Source organism: Neofelis nebulosa, chromosome 6, assembly GCF_028018385.1.
Source record: "Neofelis nebulosa isolate mNeoNeb1 chromosome 6, mNeoNeb1.pri, whole genome shotgun sequence".
Classification (NCBI taxonomy): Eukaryota; Metazoa; Chordata; class Mammalia; order Carnivora; family Felidae; genus Neofelis; species Neofelis nebulosa.
The window spans coordinates 87,418,327-87,432,780 of record NC_080787.1 but is presented as its reverse complement, the minus strand read 5'-3'; the positions used below and the strand labels follow the sequence as shown (position 1 = coordinate 87,432,780).

General features: G+C 35.0%; 1 protein-coding gene across 6 annotated transcripts in view; it reads left to right on the top strand.

The window, feature by feature from the left end:
• EPHA7 (EPH receptor A7) overlaps positions 1–14,454 on the top strand; it is a 172,456-nt gene that overhangs the window by 25,305 nt on the left and 132,697 nt on the right. The gene's annotated exons all lie outside the window — the stretch shown is intronic.

Genomic DNA, 14,454 nt, shown 5'->3' with positions numbered 1-14,454 from the left:
TAAAACATTACCACTGGAAAAAAATTGGAAAAGCAGCTTGCTAAAAATACAAAACAATAATTTTAAAGAATGTGTGGAATTTAAAGATTTAGGGAAAAGATAAGTTAAAGCACAGCACTGAATTTTCAAAGAGTTCCATTGAAGGTGATTGTCTGACATGGTGGGTTCATGAGAATCACCAGGACAGATCTGCATCTAATTGACATCAATCATGTTTGAACTGAAAATAAACAGTTGTAAAATTTTTGGAATCTGTGTATTGATTTTTGTTCACCTCATCAGTCTTGTTTATTTGTACTTATTAAAGGAATAAGCATGTTTTTTGTTCCACCAAACTTAGAAAGACAGCGTCTGATGAGTAAGATATTTTCTTCTTCTTCTTTTTTTTTTTTTTTTGACAAGAAACTAAGATCAGATGAGATCATACACAAAGTTTTCTCCTGGCAGTGTTCCTGAACCTAATCATACAAAGACACTAAACATGTGTTTTGTCAATTCTTATTTGGCCTCAAATTTATCTGAAGCTAAGCACCCTTCTAAGTAATGTGAAGCTCAAAGACCAAAGAGAAGTTATTGTGTTGATAGTGTCTTCACTGAGTTCTGACTGCTCTCTCTCCTTAGTTATCTTTTGTAAGATGTAATAATGAACTACATATAAAATGCAAGCATTAAGTTTGTAGCTTTGTTTATGAATTATATGCTATATCTGCACACATAGATGTTAAATTCAGTGACCCAATTATTTCCCAAGCAGTACTCTGACAAAGAGTAACTTCCTAAGTTATGTAATTGTGGTTGTTGGTGGCGGTGAGGGTGGTGGGCTAAACTGAGCTGATTTTCACATATTTTGAATTACATGAGTTTGTATGAATGGTCTTTGAGATAAACCCAGTGACACAAGAACATACAAACACACTCCAGAAATGACAGGAGCCTCTTATTCTGGATATAAGTTTGTTCCTAACGACCTATGTAATCTGTTCTCAACTCTTCCATAAAAATTTGTGAAAACTCTCTGAAGTACCGATATAATTGTGATTAATTTTTTATGTTTGTTGTATATTTTCTTGATTTCTTCAGATATGTCATTCAATGAGTTTCCAAAATAGACACAAATAAGGAAGAACTGGTTAAAAGGCAGTAGATTTTGCTTCATGAAATCCCTGCCTAATGGATTTAGCCAGGTGTTTGAATCTAAATTGAAAAGGCCAATTGTACTTTATGATCTGCAGAAGTCAGTTTAGATTAGTAACACTGAAGTCTGGAAACCAGTGTCATTTTGTGCTGCTGTTAAGTATCAGCCCCTTTGCCCTGAGAGCTTACAGAGTGCAGCCCAGTTCAGGTCTGCTAGCTCAGCAGAGAGTGTTTTATATGCGAATCTGTGTATTAGGGTGTCATAAAGGTTTCTGGTAACTTTCCAAAATCATTCCTTTTTGAATGATTTGAACCAGGGGTGTCATGTCACAGGACTTCTTGGCTTTTTCTTAAAGGCATTGTTTGGATTAGAAATTTTGAGACTAGGAAGGTACTGAACATTTTTCATGGATTAATTTAATAATCACTCATTAAGCTACCTCACTCAACATTTTACCAGGTACTATATTCACATACAAGATTGATTTATGTTTCAGATTTTTAGGTGCCAACCAATGCCAGAAATAATTGGGGTTCCTAGATTTTGGTCAGGAAGACATAATAGCTGAGGGCTATGGTCTGAGAAAAGATACCAGTAGATGGCTATTAGCGATGCCTAAACAAATCGTGGCACTTCCGAATGAATTGCGATTTGCTATAACAGGTCATAGAGTGAGTTTCTGAGATGTTTACATTCAATCAGTCTGTAGGATCAAAGCATCCTTTTTCAGAGTTTATTGTAATTATTGCTATATATTATTATTAAATGAAATGAGATGTTTTGTCCTAACTAGTGATATTCTCTAAAGTAAGAAATTGCTACAATTTATTTAATAAGTTCACATAAATGTTAAACACTTATTCCCAACAAAAATTTGTTTCTATTTATTTAAAACAATCAAAACATTTCAGGTAAAATTCTTTTTTTTTTTTTTTTAATGTTTATTTATTTTTGAGAGAGAGAGAGAGAGCGTGTGCGCGAGAGCAGGGGAAGGGCAGAGAGAGAGGGGGACATAGGATCCGAAGCAGGCTCTGCACTGACAGCAGCGATCCCAAAGTGGGGCTGGAACCCACGAACAGAACCCCGAGATCATGACTTGAGCCGAAGTTGAACACTCAACCAACTGAGCCACCCAGATGCCCCTGAAGTCAAATCCCTAATTTTGTATTTTATGCTTCATTTTTAAGATCTTGCCTGGGAAATAAATGATATCGAAATAAGCATTATGCTTATTGCTTTTAAGATAATAAATGGTATTTTATTGTGTATAGGATAGGTTCACATGCTTATATATATTATATATATATATTATATATATATATAATTTTAAAGCTTATTTATTTATTTTGAGAGAGACAGTACGAGCGGGAGAGGGGTAGAGAAAAAGGGAGAATCCTAAGCAGGCTCCGCACTGACAGTGGGACTTGAACTCACAAAACTGTGGGATCATGACCTGAGTCGAAATCAATACCCGAACACTTTGAGCCACCCATGTGCCCCTTGTGCTTACATTTTTAAATATGAAGGAAATTATTATGCATCTACCCCCCTCCCTTAAAAGTCAGAATTTTCCTTAGTAATAACTTTACATACTGAGTTAAAATACACTAAATGTTATTTTTATATCTTCAAGGAGCAATTTATGGAAGAATCAGGTAAATCGAAAATCATATTTAGTTTTAAATGCTCTTTTTTTTTGCTTTTCCTGTTTGAAAGTGTAAAGAAAAAAACAGGACAGGTTATTTGCAATCTAATCAGTGGAGGAGAATCATCAGGTGAATAGTGACATCTCTGAGAACCATGAAAGTTGTTTATTCCTCTGTGTCAGTCTGGAAGGAAAAATAAACTGGCCGTTCCAATACCTGGTCTGACATTTGCCATCTTTTCCTATTGAGGCAGCCAGGCGAAGGTACACACGGCTGCTGAAAAGGTAACCATCCCTCTGAGGGCATGGTGGATTTCACTTCTGATTCTTACTGTGCTATAGGGGTCAAGGATTTCTAGAGAAACATGACCTATGTTTGCTGTCAGGAAAAGTGGGTGATTTTCATTTTCTACACCTGCAGGTCTCTGAAGTTATGTGCAGATTGGAGTTTACTCCACATTGCTTTGTCAGCATAGCTGTGGCTTTTTTTTTTTTGACAGTTGTAAAAGAATTTGAAGATGGAAGGAATCGAACATAAAAATTACTTTCTTCTGTAAAGCAGGAGACTACTATATATATAAGTTTTCAAATTTTAGATTTTACCATGTATTTTTTAAATTGTTGGTTGTGCCATTTCATATTTAAGGAAATGATGCCTAGTGCTGACTGATAGACTACTCCAAAGGATACACATTATGAGATGACATCCAACTATAATTCAGGTATTAAGTTTTCAGTTTTAGATTTTCTTTCTCCTACACAGTGAAAACGTTAACTTTTATTCTAATTTTAAATAGCTAGAAGTTAAATGAAGAAGTAATAGGTTAGAAAGTGAATTATTTTGTTCTGTTCCCTTTATCTGTTAGCTAGTTAAATGAATAGCCAGCGTCCCCTTCCTCCATTTCTGCCTCCCATCCGTCCTCCTTTCCTTCTGTTATTATTTACATTCATAAATATAATATAGATAGTTCAGAACAATATATAGATAGAAAACTTATAAGTTTTCTGAGGTCTACAGGCTTTTGCAGCAATATCCTTTCTTGTCTGCATCTTTTCCTTTGTGATGAGGAAATCGTTCCTTGAGTTTTGCCCTATTCATGTAACTTCCCTTAGGCCCTTCTGTGTCCTGTTTCACCAGGGCACACACATCGACCTTAGGAGGTCAAGACACTCTATTTTGTTCTTGGTAAAACCATATAATTATGCTTCATCATTTGTCTACCATGAAGTGTTTTCTAGTTTTCTTTTCCTCTATTGCCAGTTGTCTGTCTTTGTTTTTCTTGAATAGTGGTATCAGTAGTTTTACCAGTGAACGTGACACTAAAGTTTCCATTTACACTTTTAGACCGGTAATGACCTTTTTTGCCCTCGAGGCAGAGATGTGTGTTTTGGAATCTGTATGAACCTCTGGAGGGTTCGTATCTGGTATAAAATTCTGGAGGGATTTCTCTCATTAGAGTACACTATGGCAAGGCTACATATTAAGCTAGATTTAAATATTTGTTGACAATTTTAATTATTGCCAAAATTTAATGCATTTTACTGAGAGAAAATTATGAAACTGACAGGAATATAATATACAGGGGGATTAAGGATTCTTCAGTGCTGCGTGGAGAGCAAAAGATCAAACAAGACAAAAATATTGGAGTTAACAAGAATTCAGTACTAAAAAGACTTACGGAAAAAGATGTTTGGGATATAAAACCAATTTAGTTCAACAAACATTTCTTGAGTGCTTTTTGTTTATAGATAACTATGATAAATTTGTCAGGGAGAGATAAAATTATATGAGTTTGTAGATTGCCAAAAACACTTAAATTGATAACGTTAACAATCCAATCCAGTGATGAGTTTTTAAATCCATTTGAGAAATTTTTACCTAGTATTTTTTTTTCCTTTTAAAATGTTTAACCAACAGAAAAGTACAAAAAAAATAGCACAATAAACACCCTAGTGGTCTTCAGACTCCCTGATTTTTTAAATATTGCCACATTTGTGTTTGTTTACCTGTCCCCACCCTTTTACCTTTGTGTGTGTGTGTGTGTCTGTGTGTGTGTGTTTGTATAATTTTTTTTTTTTTTCCTGGCTGAGCCATTTGGAAATAAATTGCTGACATCATTACACTTAACTCCTACTAAATTACTCTAGAATATTTCCCCCAAACAAAGACATTTTGCTACATGCACATAATACCCAAGATATTTAATGTTCATTAATAAGCTTATCTAATAAGTAATACATATGTCAGTTTTTCAGTTGTCTCTAACTGTTCTTTATGGTTGATATTTTTGAAACATTTTTTAATGTTTATTTATTTTTAAGACAGAGAGAGACAGAGCATGAACGGGGGAGGGTCAGAGCGAAAGGGAGACATAGAATCCGAAACAGGCTCCAGGCTCTGAGCTGTCAGCACAGAGCCCGACACGGGGCTCGAACTCACAAACCGCGAGATCATGACCTGAGCCAAAGTCAGATGCTTAACCGACTGATCCATCCAGGCTCCCTTATCATTGATATTTTTAAATTCATGATCTAATTAGGATCATATATTTGTTTGGTTGTCATATTTCTTCTTTTTTAATCTAGAACTTCCTTTTAACTATTAGTTTTGTTTTACTGTTTTCTTTTTTTAAGGAATCTAGACCAGACCTCTTAGAATAATGCCACATTTTGTATTTGCCTGGCTATTTCCTTATTATTGGATTCAAGTTAAATTTTTGGCGGTGATACAACATAGTTAATGTGATTTACTTTCTATTGCATCCTATCATGTCACTTTGATGCCAGGTTTGATGACTTGGTTAAGGTTATGTATACCAGATTCTTCTATTGTAAATTTACAATATTGTAAATCTTTGTAATTAATTAGTATATTTGTCATGATACTTGGACACACTGTAATTTTCCAATTCCCTGATAGTCTTTCCCCCAGTGTTTTATCATCCATTGATGATGTCAAGTGGAATCATTTATCACCTTTGGTAGTTGCAAAGTGTTGATTTTTAAATTTCTTACTCCTACATTTATTAGTTTTATTCTGTAAGAAAGAGTTTTCTTTCACTAGTCCCAAGTTTTTTGAATAGTGCTATAAGCTAAGATTCTAATAAAACACTATTTAAAAAAAAAAAAAACACCTCATATCTACTGAATTTTTACTTAAAGAGTAATTTCTGCTTAAAAAAGAATGAAATTGAATATTAATTATATTTACTTTGATGTCAGGTTATAATTTTTAGGAATGAGATTCTAGCCCACATCTTCTAGCCTTTGTTTTACTATTTTTTGCTTTTTTAAAAATCTGTGAAGAGAAGTTTAATACATCTTAGTTGTTATGTATCCTTTGTAATGAGTGAATAAGTATTTTATTTTCAGGAGACTTTTTGAGACATATTTCAGGTTGGAAGCATCACCATGTTAAAGCAATTAAATAATGATTAAAAATATCTCTTCTGACGAGATATACATACCATCAATTAGCTGTGTGCACAGACAAGCTACTTAATCTTTCTAGGCCGTGGTCTCTTACATTCAAAGTGGGAGATATTAACAGTATCTAATTCCAGAGGTTGTGTACAGACCAAATGATCTAATATACAGAAAGCACTTGTACATGGAGTGGATAATATGCATAAAAATGAGATGGTGCTTGTAAAGCATTTAGCATATCGTCTAACACATGGTAAGTAATCAATAAATGTTAGCTACAATTGTTATTCTAAGAATTGCTCTCTGTGTTTCTATTTTGGTAAATGTGGCTGGAAAAGATCCAAAAATCTTATTGATTGTACTTCCATCAAATCTCTCCAACATATCTGATTCATTTTCCCCATTCTACTGACACTATCTTGGTTTAAGTCATTGTCCTATCTGTCTTAGAGAACATCAGCAGCCTTCCAATTTATTTTTTATTTTATTTTTGTTTTTTAGGGGTGAGGTGGCAGAGGGAGAGAGAATCTTATGCAAGCTCCATGCTCAGCACAGAGCCCAACATGGGGATCGATCCCACAATTGTGAGATCATGACATGAGCTGAAACCAAGAGTTGGCTGCTCAACAGACAGACCTCTCAATTTTTTTTTTCATTTGGTATTATTCCCTTTCAGTATTTTTTTCTATCACCCTCTAGAGTCATTTTTTAAAATGTAAATTTGGTTATGCTATGACTTTCTTTAAAATATATCATTTCTTGGGGCATCTGGGTGGCTCAGTCGGTTGAGCGTCCAACTTCGTCTCAGGTCATGATCTCGCGGTCTGTGAGTTCGAGCCCCGCGTCGGGCTCTGTGCTGATGGCTCAGAGCCTGGAGCCTGCTTCGGATTCTGTGTCTCCCTCTCTCTCTGACCCTCCCCCGCTCATGCTCTGTCTCTCTCTCTCTCTGTCAAAAATAAATAAAACATTAAAAAATATATATATCATTTCTTCATCTAGCTTCCAAGGTAATTTTTTAACATCTTATTTAAAATCCTTTCTAACTTGCCTCTCCTTATCTTTTGCCCGTTACTCAACCATACTGAATAATTTGAAGTATCCTCACTGCTTAATTTCCCCCTATGATTTTCATATATTATAATTTTCTGTCTAAATTTCCATCTCTTTTTGGAAGACTTTTCTAATCTCATCATTCTCCCCTCCCATGCCCTGCCTGCCCCTTTTCCCACAAGGCCACAGCCATGCTGGTCAGGCAGATTTCCAATGTGCATCAGCTTTATTATAATAAGCTCCATTAGATTATAGGTTACTACAGAGTAATGGCATTTCTTTATATCCTTCTCAACTAGCACCCTACATACCTTACCCTCCCTACTCAATAAACAGAAGAAGAATGATTAATCATGTAGATGAAATTATTTTGTTAACTCCTATAAAGCAGGACACAAAGATTATAAATTGCCAATGTTCAGTTAAGTGCCAACAAATCATTCTGATGATGATAATTATGATGATAATTGGGATTCTCTTCTAGAGCAAGCAAAAGACCTTTGACTCTTGAAAGGGGGGTAGCACCCTCGATGTCCAAGAAAAGGAGATTAAGACTATTGTGAATATCCATGAGATGTCATATAGACTTTCAAATCATGCCATTAAATTATATATGTTTACATGGAAAAATGTTCATAATATTAGGCCAAATGAGAAAGCAGTTCACAAAGTAGTGTCATATAATTTTTAGAAGAGTGGAAAAACATATGAAACTGTTGTTGTGAGTCATCTGTGGTCAGTGGCATACAGATTTATATTTAGTTTTCTTTGGGTTATTCCCGAATCTTTATGTTTTCTGCATTGATCATGTATTACTCTATGTGTGTATATGCATTCATACACACACACACACACACACACACACACACACACACGTCTGTCTATCATCTATCTATCTATCTATCTATCTATCTATCTATCTATCTCATCTATCCCTCATTTTATGAAGAAAAAAAGGAACATAGAAATAGAACATGACAATATTAACCCACCCCTGCCTTGTTTTTCATTTTCATTAACATGCGGGGTGCAAGTACTTTTTTTGGTTATTTAAAAATATTGGCTACCATTTTAGTTAACTGATAAACTTATTTTCAGGAATATTTTATCATTAATTTAAAATACAATCTCGACCAATTTAATGACTGCATCGTTATAAACATGGCAGGAAAACACGGACTTTGTAGAGTTAAAAAGTTATGAAGTGTTTTGATTTTTATGATTCCTTTCTGATTGCTGGATGACACAGACTAGATTATTTAAACACATTGTAATATATAAAATATATCAAAATGTCTCTCTCATGACATGTGTACATACACACATACTTTAAAACTCTTATAGATTGCTATTCCTCGAGCTCTTGTTCTTACTAATAAGCCATTATACATTTGCAGTCAATTGCATTGTTTTGTGGCAATGAATATCACTTATAGTATAAGCTGCAAATGGGTAGTGTAAGTTCTAATGGCTTTTATATATTAATTCCCCAAAGGTAAATGTGTCTTTTTTGTAGGGAAGAAATCGGTATATAATTGCATATTAACTCTAAAAATGAAACCAAATTAATACAAACTACTAAAAGGAAGTGAATGTATTGTAACAATTTTCTTTGACACATATTGAGTCTTGCTATATTCTATATGTTACATATACATTTGTATTTTTAGCACAAGTAATTTTTTTTTGTCTGATATAGCATATCCAAATTCTTTGGGCTTCTTGGTTCTATCAAAAATATAGTTTTTTTTTTTTTTAATTTTTTTTTCAACGTTTTTTATTTATTTTTGGGACAGAGAGAGACAGAGCATGAACGGGGGAGGGGCAGAGAGAGAGGGAGACAGAGAATCGGAAACAGGCTCCAGGCTCCGAGCCGTCAGCCCAGAGCCTGACGCGGGGCTCGAACTCACGGACCGCGAGATCGTGACCTGGCTGAAGTCGGACGCTTAACCGACTGCGCCACCCAGGCGCCCCCAAAAATATAGTTTTTAACTTTCATGCCATTCAGTAGGTTTCTTTTAAAGAATTAACACCCACTTTCATATTAGACTACAGAAAATATTTTAGGGAGCTACATTATCTGTGAATCATGTGATAGAGTATACATTAATAAGATTTTTTAAAAGATATATAGACTTATGGCCTCTAGCCCTGCTTCGTCTTATATAATTTTTGGTAGATCAGCTTTCTCTACTCAGATGTTCAGAAGATAGATAACAATTTAGTATCTCAATCACAGAAGTTTCTTCATCACCAGGGAACTTGTGATTAGTAAAGTGGATGGAAAGGCTGCCCACGCTCATGTTTTCCCTGTGCAACAGCTGTTGCCCAGTTTAAAACAAACATCAGGAAAACTTTTGGTCCTGCTGCTACTTTCTTCCTGAGTTTATCTTCCCATCCATTAGTTGAAAAACAAACAAACTAGAATGAAACACAACTTTATTGTGCATCTATTCTGTGTACCTTAAGTAGACTTTGTATTTTCATCAAAGAGTAAATGTTTAAATAACTAGTTACAACATAAGCCAGAGAATGGTAAATTGCATATGAGTTCTGATTAAGTGAGGAAATAAATTTCAACTGCAGAGAAATAATGGCTTGCAGGAGATGGCACACATATTGAGTTTTAATAGACAGATGTGAGATTATACAAAGGTACTTCTGTGCCCAGTGAATATTATGAGCAAAGATGAGGGATGTATGAAATTGTAGGTCACATTTGGTGATCAGATAGCTGGGGTTCATGTGAAGAGGATTATAGTGGTAAAGCTAGAAAAATAGAAGATAAATTGGATTTAATCCTGGGAGTAGGTGGCTGTCTATGTTGTATTATGGAATTTGTAGTACCTTTTGTAGTTATGAGGAAATCATCAAGAACTCTTAAGAAGGGCATATGATCAAAGTTGTGCTGTGGGGATAACTGAAAAGGAAGTTGGAGACTGGATTAGAGGTGGGAGAAGCTGAAAGCAGCAACTCCTTTTGAAGGGACTCTAGGCAAAGACCATGAACTAAGACTCTATTATGGAGAATGGGAAGGGAGGGATGTGTTAAGCACATATTATGAAGGTAGAACTAATGCTTAGCAAAACAAGATATAAAGGGTGACACGTGACATGAGAATTTTGAGCTTCTCTTTTACTACTGTCCTTTTTCAGCCTATTTCACTTCAGTCAGACTAATTTGGTTTGCCGGTATTTCTAAATGTAGCCCTAACTTTTTGGTTTGAGTATTTTCTATTGTGCTTGTTTCACTTTCCTGACATGGCTTTTCTTCCATATTCTCATGAAATATTTGTATATTGTGTGTTCTTCAAAAGCTCCCTCTGATAAGGTCAAAATTGATCTTTCTTGTAGAAGTCCCAGGATATTGGATTTGTATATTTCTTATGAAAAATAAGTTATTTCCTAAGATACTACGTTTTCATTGTGAAGAACAATAACTTTGGAGTCAAATTTGTATTCTGTTTACTGTGACCGTAGGCAAATTACCTAATCTAATATAATCTCAGATTCTGCATTTTAAACTGAGTATCATGATAGAATCTATGTAGTGATATCTGATACTATTATTAACATCGAATTATATAATGCGTATGTTTTACTAAGTGACATCCCAAGAACAAGATAAGTGCTTGGTAAATATTAGTTTAACTCTTTAGGTAGTGTGTGAGAGAATGTATGTTACCTAGAAGATTTAAGGCAATGGGGAATGAGACCCTCCTATCAAATGATGATGGGTCAGTCAAACTGAACTCTTAATGCCCGACTCTTAAAATACAATAAAGACTTTGATTAGGTACATTGGACCAAGAAGGGAAGAGTAGTTTCAAATACCCGCATTTGTTAGTCTCACCTTCCGTTGGAAAACCCGACAGGGTTAGCTTCTCCCTTTAAAACCAATGTGGTGTGGGGTGCCTGGGTAGCTCAGTTGGATAAGCCTCTGACTTCTGTGTAGGTCATGATTTTGCCATTTCTGATTTCGAGCCCTGCATTGGGCTCTGTGCTGACAGCTCAGAGCCTGGAGCCTGTTTCAGATTCTGTGTCTCCCTCTCTCACTCCACCCCTCCCCTACTTGTGCCCTGTCTCTCTCAAAAACAAACATTTAAAAAATTTAAAAATGAATGTGGCTGTAGATGGTGGTTGTGTATAGATGGCGGCTTGTCAGAGATACCTGTGAAAATAGTAGTAGTAAAAATACTGGGGAAAGCTGGGAAGAAAAGTTAGATTAAATCTTGGTGGGAGAGTTTTTCAGGGAGAACTATATGGGCTTAAGTAGGGTCTTATTCCATCATGTAGACAGTGGTGAGGGCAGAAACCAAATTCACCTGAACCAAGAGTGAATAGTAAAGTGAGAAAATGGCTGGGATGAAAATAAATAGTTGTTATGAAGAAAGGAGGGCAATAGCAGTAAACTTGTTAGCAGAGTGGTTAAGAGCTTAATTCTTTGAATGGTCCACATACAATGGGATCTGTTCCCTTTTGGAGAGTTCATAATATGAGAAGAAAGCATTGAAAGACCGTATTAAAGACTTTTTCTGTCCAGAGTTTGCTGAACTTATTTGAGTGATAGAATGTGCATAGTCAACTTTAAGATAAATCCTTTTTATGTAATTCTTAGTAATATTTGGAGCAGTGTTTGCGAACATAATTGGTCTAGGGTCCTTGAAGGAGAAGGGCAGAGAAAGGATTACAGTGGAAAAGGAACAAGATTCAAGAATGAGATCAAAGTGAGGAATTTCAGTTTGTGACTGGAAAATGAAAAAAAATTCTGATTGATGATGATGGCTTAAGTATGGCTGGGCTTGTTGACAGATGGAGATGCTATCAATTTATCTCTGCAAAAGATGAAGCTAAAGAATTGGGATGAGAGGATCACAGGGTATAAGAAAAAGGGGGCTGGGGGAAGAGACGACTCTCCTAGAATTCCAGACTATAATGATCTTTTCTCCTAACTTATTAGCTCATTGGTTCCAACAACCTTTGATACAGCTTTTAAGCTTTTCAATTTGTGAAATAATTTGTGATTAATTTAACTTAATTTGTGATTAATTTGCTAATGTTTATTAATTATCCAGTTGTTAGAATTGCTAACTACATGTGTTAATAATCACAGTATCAAAAGAAGCAGCTTCTTTGCCCTACAGAATAAATCAGACAGAAAACTTCTGTTTTTTAAGGACATGTTTTGAAATAAAAGGGATTTCTGTGTTAAATAGAAATCTTTACTTTGTTTCAGGGAAGGTACTAAAACACAGTATGATCTTTTAAAGGCATATCACATTAGACCTTAACTTGTGTTCCCCACCATTTCTCTTCAGTTCTCAATTTATGAAAATGAGATATGTATCACTTACCTAGCCAATAACTTAAAATAATGACTTGCTTTTATTGCTTATTTTCCTTTTAACTTAAAATTTATCACCTTAGGATTTTCTCTGTTTGTAATTGTGTTTTCAAGGACATATGTGCAGGGAGCACTGAAAGTAGATGAATTTGTAAATAGCAAATGCGGTCCTTTGAAATGAACATACCGGATTCTAGAACAGTAAAAATTTTCAGAAGAGTCTGCTCTGTATTTTTTTCTAAAGACGTCATTATTTTTAAAGAAGATGCTCTTTGAAAATGTGCAGGAGGCACTTTTTTTAATGGTTAAGTGAAGCAAATGAAAAGCGAATGGAAGCAAGGCAGTCACCTTCTACAGAGCTTTTAATAGTTACAGTGAAAAATTAAGGACCACCTGCCATGTTGAGTTTTATAAGTATGAATGATGTAGAGGTACTTGCCAATACACTCATGAATATGTGAAAAAGAGGGGTTTTATATAGTAACACAAACCTTCAAATGGAGTTAATAAAAGACAAGGCTTTTCTTTACTGGGTGGAAAGTTATCTGCTATATAGAAAGGCCTACTGAATGAAACATTTGTCCTCAAATTCCTTTTAATCTGCTGTGAGGTTCTGCCTGTTACCTCACTTGGAATAATGTGCCAATTTTGTAAGGATAAAGAGAATTTTATCCTTTTTTCATTCCTTTTGCTACTTGATGCAGCATTTCCTTGAATTTCACAGTACCTGCCTGTTTTTAGCAGCTCTCATTTCAGACTATTACTTTCCCGGAGTCACGTGTAAAAACTGATATTCTCATCTCCTTGATGGAGAATATTCAAGAAATGCAATCCCAGTGAGAATGCCACTTACTAATGGATGTTTCTTTCTCCAGGCATCTTAAAAAGTTCCGTTTCTGTTTCAACTCTTCAGTTCCTCCTATTCTTACATTACAAAAATGGATTAAAATGTCTGGGCTCTGTGGACGAATGCTTTCTGTGGCAGCATATTGCTTTCGTGTTACATATTGTCAGTGGTTATTGTCATAGCTCACACTGTAATAGTTTTGAGTTAAAAGTATTTTTCCTGGCCCCTTAGAAAAATATTGACTTTGTCATGTGACAGTTTAGAACTGATACGCAAGAATTATGAGAGCAATAATAGGATTTGATTTGTTTGATGTTTATGCTTTACTTTTCAAAGATAATTGGATATTGTTCTTATGGATCTAATAGAGTTACATGGAAATAATTACAGAATTTTAAAATGCTATTGGAGGTTGACATTTGGTTTGTAACTGCGGCAAGAAATGCAGGTTCTAGGACTAAACAGTGTACTTTAGTGTCGAGGAAGGTTAAAAGCAAACAACAACAAAAGCTTCCCACAGTGTTAAACTCAGTTTTAATCTAGCTGTTATTGTGAAGTGTACTGATTTTAACTCACTTCTAAAAACATTGGGAGAGGAGCTGGTAGGCAAAATTTCCAAAATCTTCAAATTTCAGAATTTTTGTGTATGTCCAGGTTATTTAGTTATTTAAGTTGTGTACCAAAGTGAATTTTATTTAGGGGGCTCATCATCGGCATTTCAGGAGCTCTTAGAAGAAGCCATTTCCCTTTGTTGTGATCTCGTTCTAGTGATTAAGGTGACACTCATTCTGTTGTTATTAATGGCCCTCCTCTCACTCTTGAAAGGGTCCAGCCTGGGATGATGAATTATATAGTTACCTTCCATGTAAAGCATTTGGTCTCCTCTTACCACACATTTTATACATTTCCAAAGTAATCAGTTTTTAAATTGTACTCTAGTGTGTTTTAGCTTTTTTAAATATAAAGTTGTTAACATTATCCCAAATAAAATTTATGTATGTGTAACTG